This window comes from Heterocephalus glaber, unplaced genomic scaffold, assembly GCF_053883595.1.
Source record: "Heterocephalus glaber isolate CG9 unplaced genomic scaffold, H.glaber_assembly_v1.0 deba00001687, whole genome shotgun sequence".
Taxonomy (NCBI): Eukaryota; Metazoa; Chordata; class Mammalia; order Rodentia; family Bathyergidae; genus Heterocephalus; species Heterocephalus glaber.
The window spans coordinates 10,536,190-10,555,237 of NW_028258412.1; the positions used below are offsets into that span (position 1 = coordinate 10,536,190).

The 19,048-nt window shown below is 51.4% G+C and overlaps 1 protein-coding gene across 1 annotated transcript in view; it reads left to right on the forward strand.

Moving 5' to 3' along the window:
* Positions 1-12,134: 12,134 nt before the first annotated feature.
* The window catches only part of Trpv4 (transient receptor potential cation channel subfamily V member 4), a 45,499-nt gene continuing 38,585 nt past the window's right edge, over positions 12,135-19,048 (forward strand). The window contains exon 1 of the mRNA XM_087198477.1: positions 12,135-12,206. The gene's annotated coding sequence lies outside the window, so the exon portion shown is untranslated. The remainder of the gene's footprint in view (positions 12,207-19,048) is intronic.

Consider the following 19,048-nt stretch of genomic DNA (forward strand, 5'->3'; position numbering starts at 1 on the left):
AGTTGAAGCCATCCTGAGCTTGCCACTGTTTATTGGGTTCATAGGGAGTAACAGATGACTCAGAGGGAAGCAGTAATCCTAAAACCATGAGGATCTTATGCTGATGAGGATCTTATGCTGAGAGTCTTATGTTGATTGGGATGGCAAGATGAGCAAAGATGTTCTTACAACAGTAGGTGGGATGAATGAAGCTTATAAGGAATTTGCCCCTCCCCAGGTGAAACCTTTCTACTCAGCATCAGGGGGCGCTGAAGTCTCTCAGCTGTGACCAGAGGCAAAAATGTAGGCTGGGCGAGATGGCACACGCCTACAGTCCCAGAGCTCAGGAGGCAGAGGCAGGAGGATCACTGAGTTTGAAGTCAGCCTGGGCTACATAGTTCAAGGCCAGCCTGAACTACTTAGTGAGACCCTATCTCAAAAAATAAATAAAATTTAAAAATTTTAAAATGAAGTTATGTTTCAGCATGTCATAGCTGGCCTATAGGCAAGAGTAGGCCTGCTCATAATTTAATTGTGAAATGATTTTCCCCAAAATTATGTAGAATTGCTCCCAACACTTGGCAGAAACAGGTAATTGGCTCCTTGTTTAGATAGGGTAAAGGCATTTTTCACATTGCCTCAGTCTCCACCCATCCCTGTTGTCTTTTTTTGTTGTTTTTGGTACCAGGGATCAAACTCGGGACCTTGCACTTGTGAGGCAGGCCCCAAAACCACTGAGCTAAATCCCCAGACCTATCCCTGTTGTCTTTCCATCCCTGTGGCAAATTATTATTTGCACTTTATCATGGGCTGATGCTTTTTCTGATACTAGGGTTAAATGGAAAGAGAAACATTACTTTTTCTTCTGCTCCTACAGAGCTGATGGCCTAGTGGACAAGATGGACCAGAATAATGATACAGAGTGGTCAGGACCCAGAGGGACCCCCAGGCCACAGATGAGAGGCCACACTGTAGAGCTGCCCTGCATCTTAGTGGAAGTTGGGACATGGGGAGAGGACACTGCACACCATAGGCGAAGGTCTGGTGTCTTGACCAAGAGCAGGCTGTGTGTGTGTGTGTGTGTGTGTGTGTGTGTGTGTGTGTGTGTGCACATGTATGTCACATGGTGCTGCCATGGAATTTGAGCTTGCTGTTGAGAATTATGGAATACCTTTAAACGTCTTGTGCACAGTCTAATCAGTTCCCAGTTTCGAAGCCTCCCTCTAGAATAGCCAGGGGACGGAAGCCTGAGTTGAGTTTTGTACTTGTCTCTGATTTCATTATATTTTCTAATATTGCTGATACTATGGATGCTACTGTTCTTCCTAAGCACTTAATTGCTTCCTAGGAGTTTTCCCTTTGGGTTTCCTAGAGATACAACATTCTACAGCAATTAAAATAACCGTCTCTTTCTTTTCTTCATATTTCTAACACAATACAATGAGGCCAGGAGGGCACTTTCTTCATGGGAGGGAGGATTTTTCCCAGGACAGCCTCCTTCACTGCTGCTACCTGCTGGGGCCCCGATAGCTAGGGCTTTGGTCCTAGAGACAAGGCCAGTAGCACATCCGCATCTATGCCTTCCCATTTCCTCCTTGTCAAAGTGGGACTGAGTGTTACCTGGAGCAGGGAAGAAAGAACACACATTGAGCACTGGCTGTATACCAGGCCCTGCAAACAACATGCTTTAACACATCATTTCACCATTACCTAAGATGTGAGCAGGACCCAGAGTGACCCCCAGCCAGATGTGGGGGCACTGGGACTTCCCATCTGACTCCAAATCTTCCCTCAGCTCTATTGACCACTGAGCCAGTTGAAAGTGAGTTACACTTCCTGCCCGTGTGTTCCCGGGTTAACTGATAACTGCACAAAAGCCCAAATTAGCCATAAAGTTGGCCAAGACTGACCGATTCTTTTGTTTCCTTCAATGAAAACTCTAGGAGGCCCAGGGATTTAGCTCAGTGGCATCACACCTGCCTCGCAAGCACAAGGTTCTGAGTTTGATCCCCAGTACGGGTGGGGGGCGGGCTCTGAGGCACTGTTTTGTTGTTGTTGTTGTTGTTTTTTGGTACCGGGGATCGAACTCAGGACCTTGCGCTTGCAAGGCAGGCGGCAGAACCACTGAGCTAAATCCCCGGCCCATAGGGCACTATTTTGAATCCATTATAATGTGTCTTTATTATAGCAGAGCAACCTAGGGTCAATTCACCCTTCAGAGCCTCAGTTTTCTTATCTGTAATATGGAAGTCTTTCTGGCTCCCACCTCACAGGGTTCCGAGAGGCTTAAATTAAACGTTATTAAAGTGTAAAGCAGAGCATTGCTGGAAGCCTGGCAGGCCGCTTTAGTGTTAATAAAACTGCAAGCCTATAGCTATGAGTTTGTGGGGGTGAGTGCAGGAATGGGAAGGGGTATTGGAGTCCGGGCTCGGCTATGCATTAGCGAAATCGCCTTGGACAATCACTATGCTTCTCAGTCTCAGATTCCTCTTCCATGCTGGGGTCATACCACAGATCCCAGCTCACGATGCCAATGAGACTGACCAGGCAGGCGCTGAGCTCCGTAATCGGTCAGTGACGCAGTTGTCACGGTTTGCAGGTTACAGAGGAACGGAGGAGGGATAGCTTCCTTCGGTTTCTCTGTCTGGTGAAAGGGTTTCCTTAGTTTGCTGAGGGCCGCTTCCCTCTTGCCCCCTTGCTCTTGGCGCGCCCTACTGCCCCTGCGCCTGCGCACTGAGCTCCTCCAGCTCTCTCGGGGTCCGGTAGGTGGCGATGTCGGCACTGCAGAGCCCGGAGCACTGTCAACCTGCACCTCCCGGACTGGAGCCCGCGTCTCCCGCCCAAAGAGGAAGGTCAGGCCTGGGGCTCACCCTCCCAGCGTGCTCGGGAAAGGTGTAAGTCCTTCCAGCTTACTCGGGGTTCTGATTTCAGGCTAACTTCTGTGTGGCGACTATTGCCACTACCAGCACCACCACCTAATGATTTTTGGATTCAAGTCTAGGTTCAGTAACTTTGTAGCTATGTGATCCAAGGCAAGTCAGCTCACTGCTCTGAGCCTCAGTTTCTAGATCTGTAAAGTGGAACAGGAACACCTTCACCTTTCAAGATTGCATAAAATAATGTATGTGTCAAGTGCCTGACACGTAGAAGATGTTCAATAGCTCTTTTTTTTGAGGGGGGCGGGTACCGGGGATGAACTCAGGATCTTGTGCTTGTGAGGCAGGCAGCTGCACCATTGAGGTAAATCCCCGGCCCAGTAGCTCTTTTTAATTTTATTTATTTGATGCTACGACTTGCCAGGGACCTCTGAAGGGATAACCCACCCCCAGTGCAATTACAATAGTTAAACCACAGCATGCTCAGTTAAGCTCACTTGGTCTGTGTTTGTGACTGGAGGTTGAACCCAGTGCCTCCTGCATGCCAAGCAAGAGCTACATCCCCAGCCCTTTTATCTTTATTTTTTAAATTATGAAATATTTTTAAAATTATTAAATTTCCCTGGCTGGCCTCAAACTTGTAATCCTCCTGTCTCAGCCTCTAGAATAGCTGGGATTACAAGTATGCACTTTGTTCTTAAAGATACAGTAGTGCCCAGTCAGGTGTGGTGATACACGGCCTGTAATCTCAGCACTTGGAGGCTTAGGCAGGAGGATTGCAAGTTCAAGGCCCCACCAGGGTAATTAGCAACATAGTGAGACCCTGTCTCAAAATAAAAAATAAAGGCCGGGGATTTAGCTCAGTGGTTTCACTGCCTGCTGTGCAAGCTCAAGGACTGGAGTTCGAACCCCGATATCAAAAAATAAAAAATTAAAATTAAAAAATAAAAATGGCTGGGGATGGAGTTCAGTGCAAAAGCCCTGAGTTCAGTCCCAGTATCCCCTCAAAGTTATATATATTAGTCCACATCAATATATATCAACAAGGCACAGCCCAGACATGCACAGCCCATTCCTTGCTCTGCCCAGATCTGTGTAATCACTTCTCCCCCCAGGCCCTCAGTTTCCTCGTTTTTAAAATTTGAGGATTAGCTTGCTCCTTGCCTGCCAGCTCTGACACCATAGACACCCCTTATTACAGATAGGTAAGTTCATTAGATATCTTTAGGCAGTTAGACAGGGCCAGCCCAGAAAGAGCCAACATGGAGGACAGTCAAGACACATTCACTGAAGGCAAGAATTGTAAAAGGAAACTGCCACACTCATGAAGTATGAATAGCAGTGGTTGATATTCTCAATAGGTATCCATCACCTGGGTGAAGGACCAAGATCTTCCAAGAAAGATCCCTGACCCACCCCTTTCCACTGAAAATCCTTGCTCAGTTCCTTGTAGGCTTTACGTGACTTGTTTCCCTGTTGGATCCCCATTTAATCAATATTACCTAGGTGACTGTACTTGTAATCTTTTTTTTTTTTTTTTTTTGGTACCAGAGATCAAACTCGTGTCCTTGCACTTTCGAGGCAGGCAGTGGAACCACTGAGCAAAATCCCCAGCCTGTACTTGTTATCTTATTGATTGGTCATGGTTTTGTCCCACCTCATGCCCACCTTGTAAATTTCCACTGGGTCTTACAGTTTTGTCCCACTTTGTACCTGTCGCACCATATGGCTTTTCTATATAAAACATCTTTGAAAAGTGGGGTGTGCCAGCAACCCACTTTCCAGTCCCCCTTCTGTCTCTCTTAGATAGGAGCTTTCTTTCTCTCAATAAATTTTTCCTACTCTTAACCTCCATTGTTCCTAGAATTCATTCTTCGATTTTAGAGAACACTAACTCACTTTACAGATATCTAGTATGTTTGGGAGATACACTCCTGCAGCAGGCAGTCTCTGGTTTGTATTCCTAATCCAGGAAAATCAACACTCTGTTTATGGCCTCAAGTGGGAGCAGCATGCAAAGCATTCAGCACAGCACCTGAGAGTTAACCTCTAACAGCCCTTCATCTGAGAGGACTACCTGGAAGACCAGGTTCTCCAGCCCCTGTTTGCTGAGCACCCACTGTGTGCAAGGCACTGAGCTAGGCTCAGAGGATCCTGCCAGAAGCCACACAAGGCCCCCAGCCCACAAGGCCAACCACAGGAGATGCACAATAAATCAGACAGCGAAATGGGTGGCAAAGGACAGCAAGGAGGGCCGAGGGAAGTAGTGGTGGAGCACTGATTTAGACTCAGTGGGGTGGAGGTGGCCAGGGAGGAGCTCTCTGAGGAGGTGACAGCTGAGCTAAGAGCCAAAGGGAAGGAAAGAGCAAGAGACAGAGAGAGAGATTGGCAACAGCCAGTGCAAGTGCCCTGAGGCAGGAGAGGAGACAGCAGGGAAGGTCAAAGAGGCCACTGGGGTTTCCTTTTAGGGTTGTGAAATATTCTAACCTGACCATTGTGATGGTTGCTTATGTCTATGAATATACTAAAATCCATCAAATAATCACTTTGGGTGAAGTGTGTGGTACGTGAATGTCTCAATAAAGTTAATATAAAAGATCAAAAAGAAGAACATGATCTCAGGGGTCAAAATATTTTACTGTGTGAGTCTACTACACTTCTAAGCTGTGTGACCTTGGCTGGATGACCCTGCTTCTCTGAGCCTCGCTTCTCTCATCTGTAAAATGGGGGTGACAACCTCCCCTACCAGAGGCAGGGAGGTTGAAATTCAGAGGTGCAGAGTTTAGGGGAAGTTTGCTTTCTGCCCTAAGGGCAGAGAAGGGATTAGCCCTTGTGAATAAAAGGTGACAAAGCCAATTCACAGTTTAAAAAGCTGTCAGCCAGGACCTGGGGGGGGGGGTCCCTTGGGTGACTCAGAAAAGAGGCTGTGCCTCCTCCTGGGCAGAATGAGTGGGGTGGATGGGGCCTGGGCTGGGAGGTGTCCCCATCTCTGTGAAAGTTAAGGTCCTTTCTCCAGAAAGGGTTCCTTACACCTGCCTTGCAAGCGCAAGGTCCCAAGTTCGATCCCTGGTACCAAAAAAAAAAAGGGTTCATTCACCGCCCCCACAATTCCACGAAGCACCCCACCAAGGAGCCCAGGTGGGAAGCCCCCAAAGTCCTCTAATGCTGGGACCAGGGCCTGGGCGCCCCCACCCCCATGGAGGTTGTCTTTGAAGTGGACATGGCCGGCTGAGGCTGGGCCACACCTGCAAGGTACCTGGCCGGCTGCCCGGAGGAAGGGAATCACAGCCGGCCACTAAGCTAAGCCAGGAGAGTGCTGTGCCCATGGCAACGGTCATCCTCATCGGAGGAGAGGGCTTCCTCCCACCTGGCCTCAGGTTTCTGCCCCAAGGAGAATTCCAGAAAAACCTCATTGAAAGCCAGAGTGGTCAGGGTGGGGCTCTAGGCCTGGGACCAGGGCCAGCCCTTTTCAGACCGAGGTATACAAACCAGCCTCTTGTTCCTGGTCTCCTTGTGTCCTGTCCCCATGGCAGAGGATGTGACTTCATGTGGAACCTGCTGTGCGAGGGGCAGGCTCCCAGAGGAAGCCTGTGGCGCCCTGGCCCTGCCCAGCTGCTCGGTCCCAGGCAGAGTCTGCAGTCTCTGGGCCTGCTTGCATTCCTGAGGACAGAGCCTACCAAGGTCCTGGCACACAGCAAGGGCCACACGAGGGCACACATGCTAGGCCAAGGGCTCCCCAGCTCTCTTTCCCCAAATCCCTCTGCTCTGTTTTTCCTTCTTCTGGCGCTCACTGGAGAAAACAGACAAGGCTCCTCTCTCTGATCCATCCAGGTGTCAGGTGGTTGCTATAGCAGCTGAAGGGTCCAGTTGTAATTCAGAGGATCCTGAGTTCAAATTCTGACTGTGCTGCTGGCAGCTATCTCCTCAGACAAAAGGCTTTCACTGTGAAGCCTCAGTTTGTCCATCTGAAAAATGGGCAGGAGCAGCCCCAGGCCCTCAAGCAGTGGCAGTGAGAAGCTGGGATCTGCAGGATCCTGCCCCACTCAGTTCCAGCTGTGTCTGTAACTCCAGGAACCATTCAGGTCCGCAGTGACCTGGATACCAACTCTTGGAGGAGAGGACAGGCAGGAGCTAACAGGGGATGTGGGGAGGGAAAGATCTGCCTAGGGAGCATGGAGGACAGGGCTCTAACAGCAATGTTTGCTGTCTTGGACTCAACAGTTCTCCTCTGTAAAACGGGAGCATTAATGCCACCCACACAGGGTTGCCGGGAAGGCTGACGCTGAGTTACATAAGGAAGGGACAACGTCGGGTGAACCTGGGAGCTCTGGGTGGGAGAGAACATGAAGTTAGCCTTGGTGGGGGAAGCATGGTGTCACTTTGAGAGTACGTTCTGTGCTGTATGTTAACATTTCAGTCAACAATGGACCACCTTTGCCATGGTGTCCCACTGCATATTACCTAGGGACATCACAGCCATCTTGGCCTGTGTAAACATGCTGTACAGTGTTCGCACAATGGCACAATTGCCTAACGGCAAAATTTTCTGATCATATCTGATTGCTAAGAGTCACGTGACTGTATTTGTTGGGCAGTTACCATGTTCAGGCACTGGCCAATCCTCATAAGCACTTGTCCTAAGGTAGGGGAGGTTGTCACCCCCATTTTACAGATGAGAGAAGCGAGGCTCAGAGAAGCAGGGTCACCCGGCCAAGGTCACACAGCTTAGAAGTGTAGTAGACTCACACAGTAAAATATTTTGACCCCTGAGATCATGTTCTTCTTTTTGATCTTTTATATTAACTTTATTGAGACATTCACGTACCACACACTTCACCCAAAGTGATTATTTGATGGATTTTAGTATATTCATAGACATAAGCAACCATCACTATGGTCAGGTTAGAATATTTCACAACCCTAAAAGGAAACCCCAGTCGTTTAACCGTTACCCATTGGGGCCCAAATCCTCTGCTTTCTCTAGCCCATAGCAACTGCTATTCTACTTTCTCTTTGTAGATTTTTGTGTTCTGGATATTTCCTATAAATGGAATTGGACAATATATCGGCCTTTTTTATTTGTTTGTTTGAGACAAGGTCTCACTATGCAGTTCAGGCTGGCCTTGAATTCACTGTGTAGCCCAGGCTGGGCTTGACCTAGTGGCCATTCTCCTGTCTCAGCCTCCTGCGTGCTGGAATTACAAGTGTTCACCACTATGTCCAGCCTATATTTGGACCTTTTATGCCTAGCTTTTCTCCTCTTTTCTTTTTGTACTGGGGATCAAACTCAGGACCTTGCACTTGCCAGGCCAGTGCCAGAACCACTGAGTTAAATCCCCAGCCTCTTTTCAATATTCATCCATGTTGTCGCACAAATCAGTACATTGTTCCTTTTCATTGTTGAATAACATTCCCTAGTACACATATACCATGTTTTCTTTATCCAGTCATCAGTTGCATCATTCTCACTTTTTGGCTATTATCAATAATTCTGTTTGTGAACACTGAAAAATGTAGGATTTCGTTGTGGTGGTGATCCTGAAGGTCAAACCCAGCGGTGCTCTCCTACTGACTGACATCCCCAGCCCTTTTTAAAAAAATTTTGAGACAAGATCTCACTAAGTTCCCCATATGGGACTTGAACTTGGAATCCTCCTGTCTCAACCTCCCTCCAGGCTAGGGTTACAGGCATGTGCCCCTGTGCCTGACGTGACGGAGGTTTGCATTTGTGTGGATCCGGGCTTGTCGTTCTCCTGGCTCTGTTCCTCGAGTGGTGTTGCTGGGTCACATGGTCACTCTGCCTGCCATTTTGAGGAACTGTCTGACCATTCTCCACAGTAGCTGCTCCACCTCAGGCTTCCAGCTTCTCCACAGCCTTACCCACCCTTGTTCCTCAGGCTTTTTGAGGCCACGTCATGAGGGTCAGCTGGGCTTGGCTTCACATCCTCCCAGCGGTGGATGTCAGACAGGTGGCCACTCAGTGTCTTTTTCCATATGGTGGAATGATGTCAGGAGATGGCCTGGGCCTGCAGCAACCCTGGGCTGCATCATGCTAACTGTGAAGTGAGGCACACGTGTCTTGTTTTATAACTGGGTGTCCTGGGTACCAACTCCATGAGCCCTGGTCTGTCGGGCTCGTTGATGTCTACCTGGCAGTGGGCCTTGCCTACAGGAGGCGCTCAATATATGAAGGCCCTCTGCTGCTGCCCAAGATCCTCCCTTGGGAGAAGTGGCTGAGCCCACCTGGCGAAGTCCGGTGGCTGTGTGGGGTTCAGGGGTGGTCCCAGCTTGTGGGTCTATGTGACTCCCAGTCCCCAAGGGCCTTGAAATCCTTCCTTCCCTAAGAGGAAAGTGCTTCCTGTCTGTCAAGAGTCTCTTGCCCTTCCAGGGCTGGGGACTTTCACCAGGAAAAATGACAGTGGGTGACACCAGTTCTTATTTGCTGGATGCCCTGGGCTCCTGCCTCACCTGCTCTTCCTACTCGGTCCTCCAACTTGGGCAGATCTTCATGCTCTCAATTAACCCAGTACCCCCACCCACTCTTTGTTTTTTTTTTTGGAACCAGGGATCGAACTCGGGTCCTTGCGCTTGCACAGCAGGTGACCAGGTGACGAAACCACTGAGCTAAATCCCTGGCCCCTCCCACCCCCTCTTGTCATTGCAGTAAAATATAAAGAAAAGTTTACTGCTGGGGCTGGTGGGAATGCCTGTAATCCCAGCACTCTGGAAGGCTGAGGCAGGAGAATCACAAGTTCAAGCCCAGACTGAGCAATTTAGCAACATAGTGAGATCTTATTTCACAATGAAAGAAAATAAAAAGGGATAGGGAAAAGGTGTGTGTGTGTGTGTGTGTGGAGGGAGTAGAGCTGTAAATTGGTGGGAAGTTCCTGGGCACTGAAAGAAGTTTAATAATTTACTTTCTTAAGTGTTTTTTTTTTATTTTTTTAATTTTACTGTGCTGGGGACCAAACCCAAGGTCTTGTGCATGCTACGCAAGTGCTCTACCCCTGAGCCATGTCCCCAGCCCATCTTAGCCACTTTTGGAGGAAGACAATGAGTTTGGTTTTTTATTTTTGGAATCAAACTCCGGTCCTTGCGCTTGCGCAGCAGGTGGTGAAACCACTGAGCTAAATCCCCAGCCCAATCTTAACCACTTTGTTTTTTCCTTCTTTTTTTTTTTTTTTTTTTTGGTACCAGTGATCGAACTCAGGTCTTTGCGCTTTCGAGGCAAGCGCCAGAACCACTGAGCTTAATCCCCAGCCCACCACTTTTAAGAGTACAATTCAGTGGCATTATGAACATTCATACTGTTGTGTGACTGTCACCACTACCATCTCCAGGACTCTTTGCATCTTGCAAAACTGAAATTCTATGGCCAATAAACAAGAACTCCCCATTCTCCACCCTGCTCCCCGAGCTCCATCAACCAAGTCTTTTCAAAAGCACCTACTAAGTGCCATGTGCTAGTCCTGTACCCCGGAACAACAGAGACCTGGCAGCAAGGTCTGCTGCCCATAGTGATGAATACCCATCTGTCAGAGGAGGAAACTGAGACCCCGAGATCAGGTCACAGGTCCCACTTACTCAGTGGCAGGGGAGGGGTGAGAGCTGTGAAGTGGGGGCTGGCTCAGTGATGTCGCCCGCGCCCCTTTCCCGACCCAGGAGAACAGCGCCTCACCGCCACCGTCCCCCGTCCTCGGACTCCAACCTGCCCCCTCCCCCAGCTGGAGCCCAGCTGCCTCTGGGGAAGTCCACCCCCAGCAGACCGGCTTTCCATCAGGGAGGTGCAAGGGCCTGTGTACATTCCTCACCACTGCCAGAGAGCTGCTTGCTCTGCTGGAGGCTGGGGCCACCCACCGGCAAAGCTCCCTCCTTCCCTTCCCCACCCCAGCCCCCATGGAGGCGGGGCTCTCGAGGCCCACTGTCCTCTCTCTCCAAGCCTTGGTTCCCATCTGCAGGGTGGGCCCAGTAATCCCTACCTCAAAGCCTGGAGATTTGTTTGGCACTCTCTCCTCCCAACCATGCTGTCTTTTTTTTTTTTTTTCCCATCCTGGGAGCTACCACTGAGCTACATCCCAGACCCTTTAAACAAAAAAATTTTTTTTTTTTAATTTATGAGGCAGGGTTTCACTTAGTTGCCCAGCCTGGTCTTGAACTTGCTGTGCCCCTGCCTCAGCTTCCCAAATACCTGGGATTTCAGGCTTGTGTCACCATACCCAGGCATATCAGTGAGTTAATTATGAAGGTTTGTTTCTTTGTAAATATTTTGCATTGGAGCTTTGAACAGCATTTGTGTTCAGGTTTTTTGTTTGTTTGTTTTTGTTTCTTCCTGCCCCTGTCACCTTTCTTTCCAACAATTCTAAAATGTCACTTGGCAGCTGATGAACCTCCTGGGGGATACTGCTATTTGCAAGCCAGAAAGGAAGGATCCATTTTATGGTCTTATTAACTGAAGTCAACTCAAATTAATGAAGTAATAATGACAAAAGTGACTAGTGTCCCCCAGCCTCTGCATGGGCCTAGTGCTCCCAGTATCTTCACTGTGATTTTCACACCCCTCTGGCAACTGGGGACACAGGAACCGAGGTTTGGGGTCTTGCCTAGGGCAGGTTGACTACTGAGTCACAGAGCTACATTTGGGTCCACAGAGTCCGGATGCAGAGCCCAGGACCTTTTCCAGCTGGGCTTTCCGACCAGCTTTCATGAAGGGAGCTGGCCATCCTGTGGAGGCAGCCAAAGAGACCCAGGGCTGGGTAAATGTGGCTGCATGTTGGGGCTCACTTTTGTCACCCAGTAAATAAAGAAGCTTTGCTCTCCTGCTCTGTGCGTGCCAGGCTTAGGCTAAGCACTGCACCTAGAAAGGTGAGAGACCAGTTCTCAGGCATTTCCCTTGGGACCATCCCGCAACACAGGAGCCACCGCTGTTAGCAGGAACCCACCGCAGGCCAATCTCTGAGTGGTGTCTGCTGAATGAATGAATGAATGAATGCGCCTTGTACGTAGTAAGCGGCCAGGACGCCTACTGCCAGTCACGGAGGGCTCAAGATCTTGGAGCAAGAAAGACCAAGTTGCATGCAGCGCCAACCAGAGCCCGCAAGCTCCTGCGCCTCAATCCAAGCATCAGGAAGCCCATCTTCCAGGTAAGAAAACCGAGACTCTGGTCCCAGCCCTGCAGCCGCTAGCGGCCCGGCGCGGCGGCGGGCGGTGGGCGTGGTGCTGGCCGGGGGCGCGGCCCCGGGAACCCGAGCCGGGAGGAGGGACGCGGGCGGGCGCCGGGCGCCGGGCGCCGGGCGCCAGCCGGGATTCAGGAAGCGCCGCGCTCCTGGTCGCCGGCGCCCAGCCGTCCCGGAGGTGAGTGGGCTCGGGTCCCGGAGGGACCGCCCGAACGAGGACCCCTCGTGCCCCTGGGGACTCCCCTCTGGCCTGCTGGGCCCCGGAGGGTCCCGCGACTCCGAAGTCCGGGCCCGGGGCGCGCGGGAGGTGAGGGGCGGGAGGCGCGGGTCCCTTGGGCCGGGCACCACCTCGCTGGGCCGTGGCTCGATCACCCGCGGGATGGGTCCCCAGGGGGTGCGGATCTAGGTCCCTGAGACCCTAGTCCTGAAACCTACCTGGGAAGGATCTCTACCTTGGGAGACTCAGAAGAGGAGTGGGGGTCGGAGGGCGCTGAGGTTTGCTCTTGGCCTGCGAGCGAGTCGGAGGAAATTGGAAGCATGGAACGTTCAAAGAGCACTTCTTGGTTAGGGAGTCCCAGAGAGACAGGAAAACCTTATCCCCAGCTGGTACTCAGGTGGTCTCTGGGGACCGGGAAGAGACCTCCTGTACTGCCCCTTGCCTGGAAAGCCCTGCACAGAGCCGCTGATCAGCTGTCCTCCACCCCAGTGTGGGCCAGTCCCAGCCTTCTCCTCTGTCTCTCCTCCCCATCTTGCAGAGGAGGAAACTGAGGCTCAGCTTGGGATGTAGCAGGGCCTGTCTGGCTCCAGAGGCCCCCACCCCCACCCCTGCCAGTTGGCCTGTCCCTGAGCCACCTCTGTATGTGGGGTGTGCATACAGGGAGTGCCGGGGAAGTGATGGGCAGGTGGCCTTGTGGTTGTTTTGCCTCTGTTTCGCGGGGGCTGTGAACCTCTGAAATTCTAAGCACATGACATGTGCAAGCCTTGTTCTGGGATGCTAAGAACCAGTGGAGAAATTGCACTTTACCCTTGTGGCTGGGGGCAGGGCAGGGGTTTGAGCCTGGGTTCTCTCATCTGTAATGTGGGGTACACTCTTGGGCTGTCCTGAGGAGCTCAGTCAGCAGAAGAGGGGGAGAAAAGGTAATTGGCCATCTGGGCAACCTTTTTGTGGCTCATTCTGTTTGAAGAATGGTGGGAACCTGAAAGGCTGGGGATCCCTCTTTCCCACTGTTTTTTTTTTTTTTTTTTTCTGGAACCAGGGATCAAACTCAGGACTTGGCACTTGCCAGGCAGGCGCTGGTGCCACTGAGCTAACCCTAAAGCCTTCCCACTGTTTTTTTTGGTACCAGGGATCAAACTCAGGTCCTTGCACTTTCGCAGCAAGCCGAGAAACCACTGAGCTAAATCCCCGGCACCTCTCCCACTGTTTTTTGCAGTCATGGTTCAGCCTGGTTCACTCCTCCAACCAGGGCTGGTTGCTTTGGAAGGAGGTTTTCCAAGGCATGAATGGTAAGGGGGCAGGAGGCGCAGGGAGGTGTTTCATGAGAGCCCCTCTGAAGATGCCTGGAATTCCCCGAGGACATCCAGACACCTTACATCCGGGAAAAGGGCTGTGGAGGCTCCTCAGGCCTCATCTGTGTGAGCCAGGCCTCAGCCACCTCCATGGCCTCCTCAAAGTGCCTGGGACCCAGAGTGGCCCAGGGATGAGAATGAAAGAGGGCTGCCCCTCTCTGAGACCTAGTTGCTCTTCTCAAAGCTGTGGTTTCCAGGTGGGCAGCGCCCCCACCTAATTGTGGGGCCCTAGGCAGGTGTGCGCATGTGGTAGGTGCTTGGTAAGCATGCGCTGTTAAATAAACAGGGCCAGAAGAGAATGCAGTAGGGAGGGTGGGCAGGCCCGGGAGGGTTGGGGGAGGGTTGGGGGAGCTTTAGGTCAAGCTGGTATCGCCACACCTTGAAGAATGATGCAGAGTTAGAGGAAAGGGCATTCAGGTAAAGGCATTGGCGCTCACTGAGACTTGACTTTTACCTGTCATTGGGTGGGGGCCTGGGGTGTGTACAGCAGAGAAATTGTCTCTTTTGTCTACTGTGTTTGATGTGGATAGGTGGGGATCAGGGATCCGGTAGGCAGGGGCTAAGTCAGACCTAGGCCGGGAGCCATAGTTGTTTGTGTGGTCTGGAAAGTTTCCTCTGCATGTAAAGGGGGAAAGGTTGGAGGGGGTTGGACCGGGAGACTAATTGGTCCCCAGGCTAGGGAGTGCAGAGAGGAACTCAGGAGGTGATGAAGGAAGCCACGGGACCCAGCCATAATGTCCTAGGGCCTTAGTGTCCTAGGACGTGGTAGGTGCTCAGTAAATATCAATTGCATGGTTTGTCTTCTGAATAAATTCTGGTTTTGGTGGTGGCAGTGGTGCTGGGGATCGAACCCAGAGCCTTTCCCGTGTTCATCTGTTGCTAAATGCTGAGCTCCACCCCAATCCCTGAACAAATGCTTTTGAGAGGACTTGAGCCCTTTGAGCTTCTTTATGCATTCCTAGGATAGTGGGGTCCACGAGACATGGATGCCCATGCCTCTCAGAGGCCCCGAGTTGCTGTCTGCCTCAGTTTCCCCTATTTGACTTTGGGGGAAAACACTCTAATCTCCTCTTTTCTCATTACAGATAAGGTCTTAGGAGCCAGGAGAATATTTATTTCATGCCACAGAACCATCTAGAATGTTCCACATTGCTGATTTGGAGTGGAATTCAATTCTGTTAAAGATTAATTCAGATCTCTTGAGATACTTGTGGTCCTGGGCCCTATGGCCGCTGCTTTCAAGTCTCGGTACAAGGTTCTATCTGCTTTAGCCAGGCATGGGCTGTGCTAGAAGTTATTATCGTGGTAGCAAAAATTTATTGAGCGCTTGCTGTGTGTCAGGTACAGAGCCAAACATTCTCAGGACATTGAGATACCAAACTATTATTGTACCCATTTTTCAGAGGGAAGAACTGAGGTCTAGGGAGGTGAAGTCAATTACTTAGGGTATCTCAGCTGGGAAGGGGCAAAGCTGGGATCTGCATCTCATTTGCTTGATTACAAACCTATGCCCATAACCTCAAAGGTGACCTGTCTCCGTTTCTTGGGACTGACCCTCCAGGGGTGCTCAGAGTCAGGGGAGAAATGCTCTGCAGCACAGAGGTGATGAGCTGAAGCATTCAGGAGGCTGAGGCTGGAGGATCGCAAGTGTTGGGAGTGCAGCTCAGTGGTAGAATGCTTTCCTGACTTATACAAGCCCGTGGGTTCCATCTTCAGCAATGCAAACAAAACTGATACCCTAAATTTTTCAGACAGGCCCCGGGTTTAAGCAGATGTTAAGGGACATTCTCTTATCCAGAAAGCTTGAGGGAAGTCAGCTGATCTGTCCAAGCCCCAGTTTCCTCATCTGTCTAAGGGGCTCTCAGTCCTCAGTTTTCGAGGATGGTCCAAGGCACACAGTTGAGTTCCGGAGCTCAGGCCCCACTCCCTCGCCCTGTGCTGCTCCCTACTCCCCCAGCCCATTCCAGGGTGAGTTTCCTGGCATCCTCCAGGAGCCCCTTCCTGCCAGGTAATGGTGGGGCAAAGCTAGACTTGCACTGGGACCAAGGGCGATGCCTTTCCAGGCACGAAGTATTTATTGGTGTTGACCATGTGCCAGGAATTGTCAACATTTCGGGCTTTCCTAATGTAATGCTTCACCGTTAGGTCCGGAGCCCAGCTGCCCGGATTCAAATCCTGGCTCCCAGTGAGTTCCCTTCCTCCTTTGGCCTCAGTTTCCTCATCTGTACAATGGGGAAGTGAGGGCACCCAGCTCTCTAGGTGGCTGTGGACAGTGTCCAGTCCAACACAGACACTTTAAAATTAGTTTATAACAGACACCTGTCACCTCATCACTTTGGTGGTACCCCAGCCTCACCCCACTGGACATGTGGTAGGAGGCAGCAATGCCAAGACTCACTTGACAGCTGAGGAAACTGAGTCTCAGAGAGGGAAATAATTTACCAGCTGGCTCACAGCACGGCTGGACCCAGAAGCCATATTCAAGTGATTCTGGTCCCCTGGCATCCCAGAAAAGCCACTGATGGTCTCAGCTTCTTGCCTAGAAAGCCATTTTGGACTCATGGCTCTTAGAGTCTGACTCATCTTTGTTCACCTCCCAGCTTTGCCACTCACTGCTGTGTGAACCCAGGAAATGGCTTAACCTCTGTTTCTGGGATTGCCACCTAGGATTGCTGCAGGTCACTTTTGTTAGCTGGGGGGGGGGCGGATTTGGGTTATTTTGGCTGCCACTCCTGCCCTGGCCTGGACTGCATTGGGAGACCTTGGGTCCCCCAGCTGGCCAGGCAGGAATGAGGAACGGAGTCAGCCCCTGGCTTTTACCATGACTCCAACTTCCTTCCTCCCTCTGAGCCCTTTCCTGACCATCAGCTTCCCCCTTCTGGCCCCGGCCTTCCACTGCTGGCTGTGTGACACTGAGAAGGTGACCCCCCTCTCTGAGCGTGTTTCCTCATTGGTACGGGAGGGGTACGGGAGGGTCACGGGAGGCCACGCCAAGTGTACAGGAAGCCTTGCAGTCTGCTCCAGATGAGCTCAGGGTGTTGGAAAGGCCCCAGCAGGAGGCAGGGGCGTGGGGGCAGCCAGGCAGGCCATTAACCCATGGAATACTCTTATTTTTCTTTGGGTAGTGAGTAACGGTCCTCTCCTGCTTACCGCCTCCCTCCCTGCCTGCACAAAGGGCTCCTGTCTTCCAGGGTGCCTGCTTTTCCCTGCGGGTGGAGTGGCCCGGGTTCCACCCCACTGACCAGGAAAGCTGACCCCCTTCAGGAGAGAGCCCTGCGTGCAGTGGGCGGTGGAGGGTGGGAGGGAGGAAGTCAGCTCCTGGGTTTCTGGGTAGGGACTCTTGTCTGCTGGAGGAGGGGCCTGACTAAGGTTTTCTTTGGTTTCTTTCATGTTCATTCATTCATTCATTCGTTCGTTCATCGAATATGTCTTGAGCAGCTTTGAAGTGCCAGGTCCCATTCGAGGCCTTAGGGACTTAGCAGTGACCAGAACAGAAGAGAGCCCTGCACCCTCCTGGGGCTTTCATCTGAGTGACATCCTTCTGCTTCAAGGCCACTGTAGGAGGCTCTGACACTCACAGCGACCAAGCAACCCAGCATCCGGGGGTACTGCAATCAGCTCCCTTCTAGAGATGTGGAAATGGGGCCTCAGAGAGGTGGTGTGATCCACCCGGGGTCACAGAGTTACCAGGGGCACCGCCTGGATTCAAACTCTGAGCCCGGCTGTGTGCAGCACCTCAGCTCCTTACTCCAATGCCAGCCCATGGTCCCAAAGGCCGTGGCATTGAGAAGAGTGGCCCGGGGAGCCTTGTAGGCCAGCACGGATGAACTCAGATGGATTTGACAGTGGATAGTTGCGGCCTCAGCTGGGTCTCTGGGTCTCTCTGGGCCTCAGTTTGCTCATCTGTGAAGTGGGGGTATCAGTCATGCCTCCCTCAGATGGGAGGCAAATGTGCAAGTGCTCACTCAGCGTGCGGAAGGTCTTGGATAAATGTCAGCCCTTTACTTTACTTTTTTTTTTTTCTCCTGGGACTCAGTTTATTTCTCTGGGAATGGAGATAATAGCATCTAACTTCTGGAGCTGTGATTTGGATTAAAATGGGAGGAAGAGGGGCCGGGGATTTAGCTCAGTGGTTCCGGCACCTGCCTTGCAAGCCCAAGGTCCCAAATTCAATCCCTGGTACCAAAAAAAAAAAAAAAAAAAATGGGAGGAAGGTGCTGTGTGAAATTTCGGGCGTTAGCCTCATCCTAATTCCGAGCAGTTAGCCACAGAGACAAAAGCCTGCAGTTGGCACAGGCTGGTGGTTAGGCCAGCCCAGTGGAGAGGATCTAAACTGGGTTTCTGTGGCCTCGGGCTCCCTCCCCACCCTCTTCTTCCTGGGTGCTGCTCCTTCCTCTGCTTGGGCATCCCGGGACTTCTGCACATAGGAACAGGGAGCAGGATGCGTGTGTGGATGGGTGCGTGTCCTGTGCTGTCTGGGCCTCAGTCTCCCAGCTGGGAATGGGCATTTGTGGTCCTGACAGCTTTCCAGAGATGGCGAGGGCTGGAAGTGAGGTGATGAGAAAATCCTTTCTGGAGGCCAAGTCTCTGCAGTGTCATGAACCCTGGCCTTGGGGCCAGGAAGTCTGGATTCGCCCCCCTGCTCTGACCTGTCCTCTCTGGGCCTCGTCTTCCCCCGCTGTACATTTTTGGAAGGTTAGCAGCAATAACAGAGCAGCCGCCATTTATCGAGCACTTACTGTGTGCCAGACACCATGCTAAACTCTTGAGTTACAGCATTTAATCCACACAACAGCCCTTTGGGCTAAGAGCTGTTATTTTATTTTTTAATTAAAGCATGAATGCATAGTATATTAAATAATTATGGAGCAAAAATGAGTTAACCTTTCCTGAGTGGCAGTAATTATTGCCCCTATTTTACAGATGAAGAAAGTGAGGCCCAGAGAGGAAAAGTGACTTGCTCAAGGCTACGCAGCTAGCAAGTGGCAGGTGGGGAGCAGAACATAGCTGGGCGTGTGTGTGTGTGTGTGTGTGTGTGTGCGCGCGCGCGCGCGCGCTCTAGGCAATCCCTGTGCTGCTGAACTACTTCTGCAGCCCCTGGGTGATATTTTGAGGTTTCAAAATCCTGTCCAGGGACTGGGACTCTCCTCTAGGAGAGGAGCTGGGCCAGGGAGAAGAGGGGCCCTCAAGTTTCCAGGCCTCCTTTTTCTGGGGCTGGAGTTGAGTAGCATCCCGCTCTGAGCAGGGCTGTCAGAGAGGGCAGAATCCTGGGATCAGACTCTGATGGGAGGAAACCAGAAGGAGGACCCAGGGCCCCCCCAGGGCAGCAACTTCATGTCCTTGGGCCCTGACTGTGTGCAGGCTCCCGTGCTAAGACTTTGTGTGTGTTTAATCCTCACCCATACCATGATGCCCCGAGAAAGCTGGGCCCTGGGAAGGAAAGCAACTTGG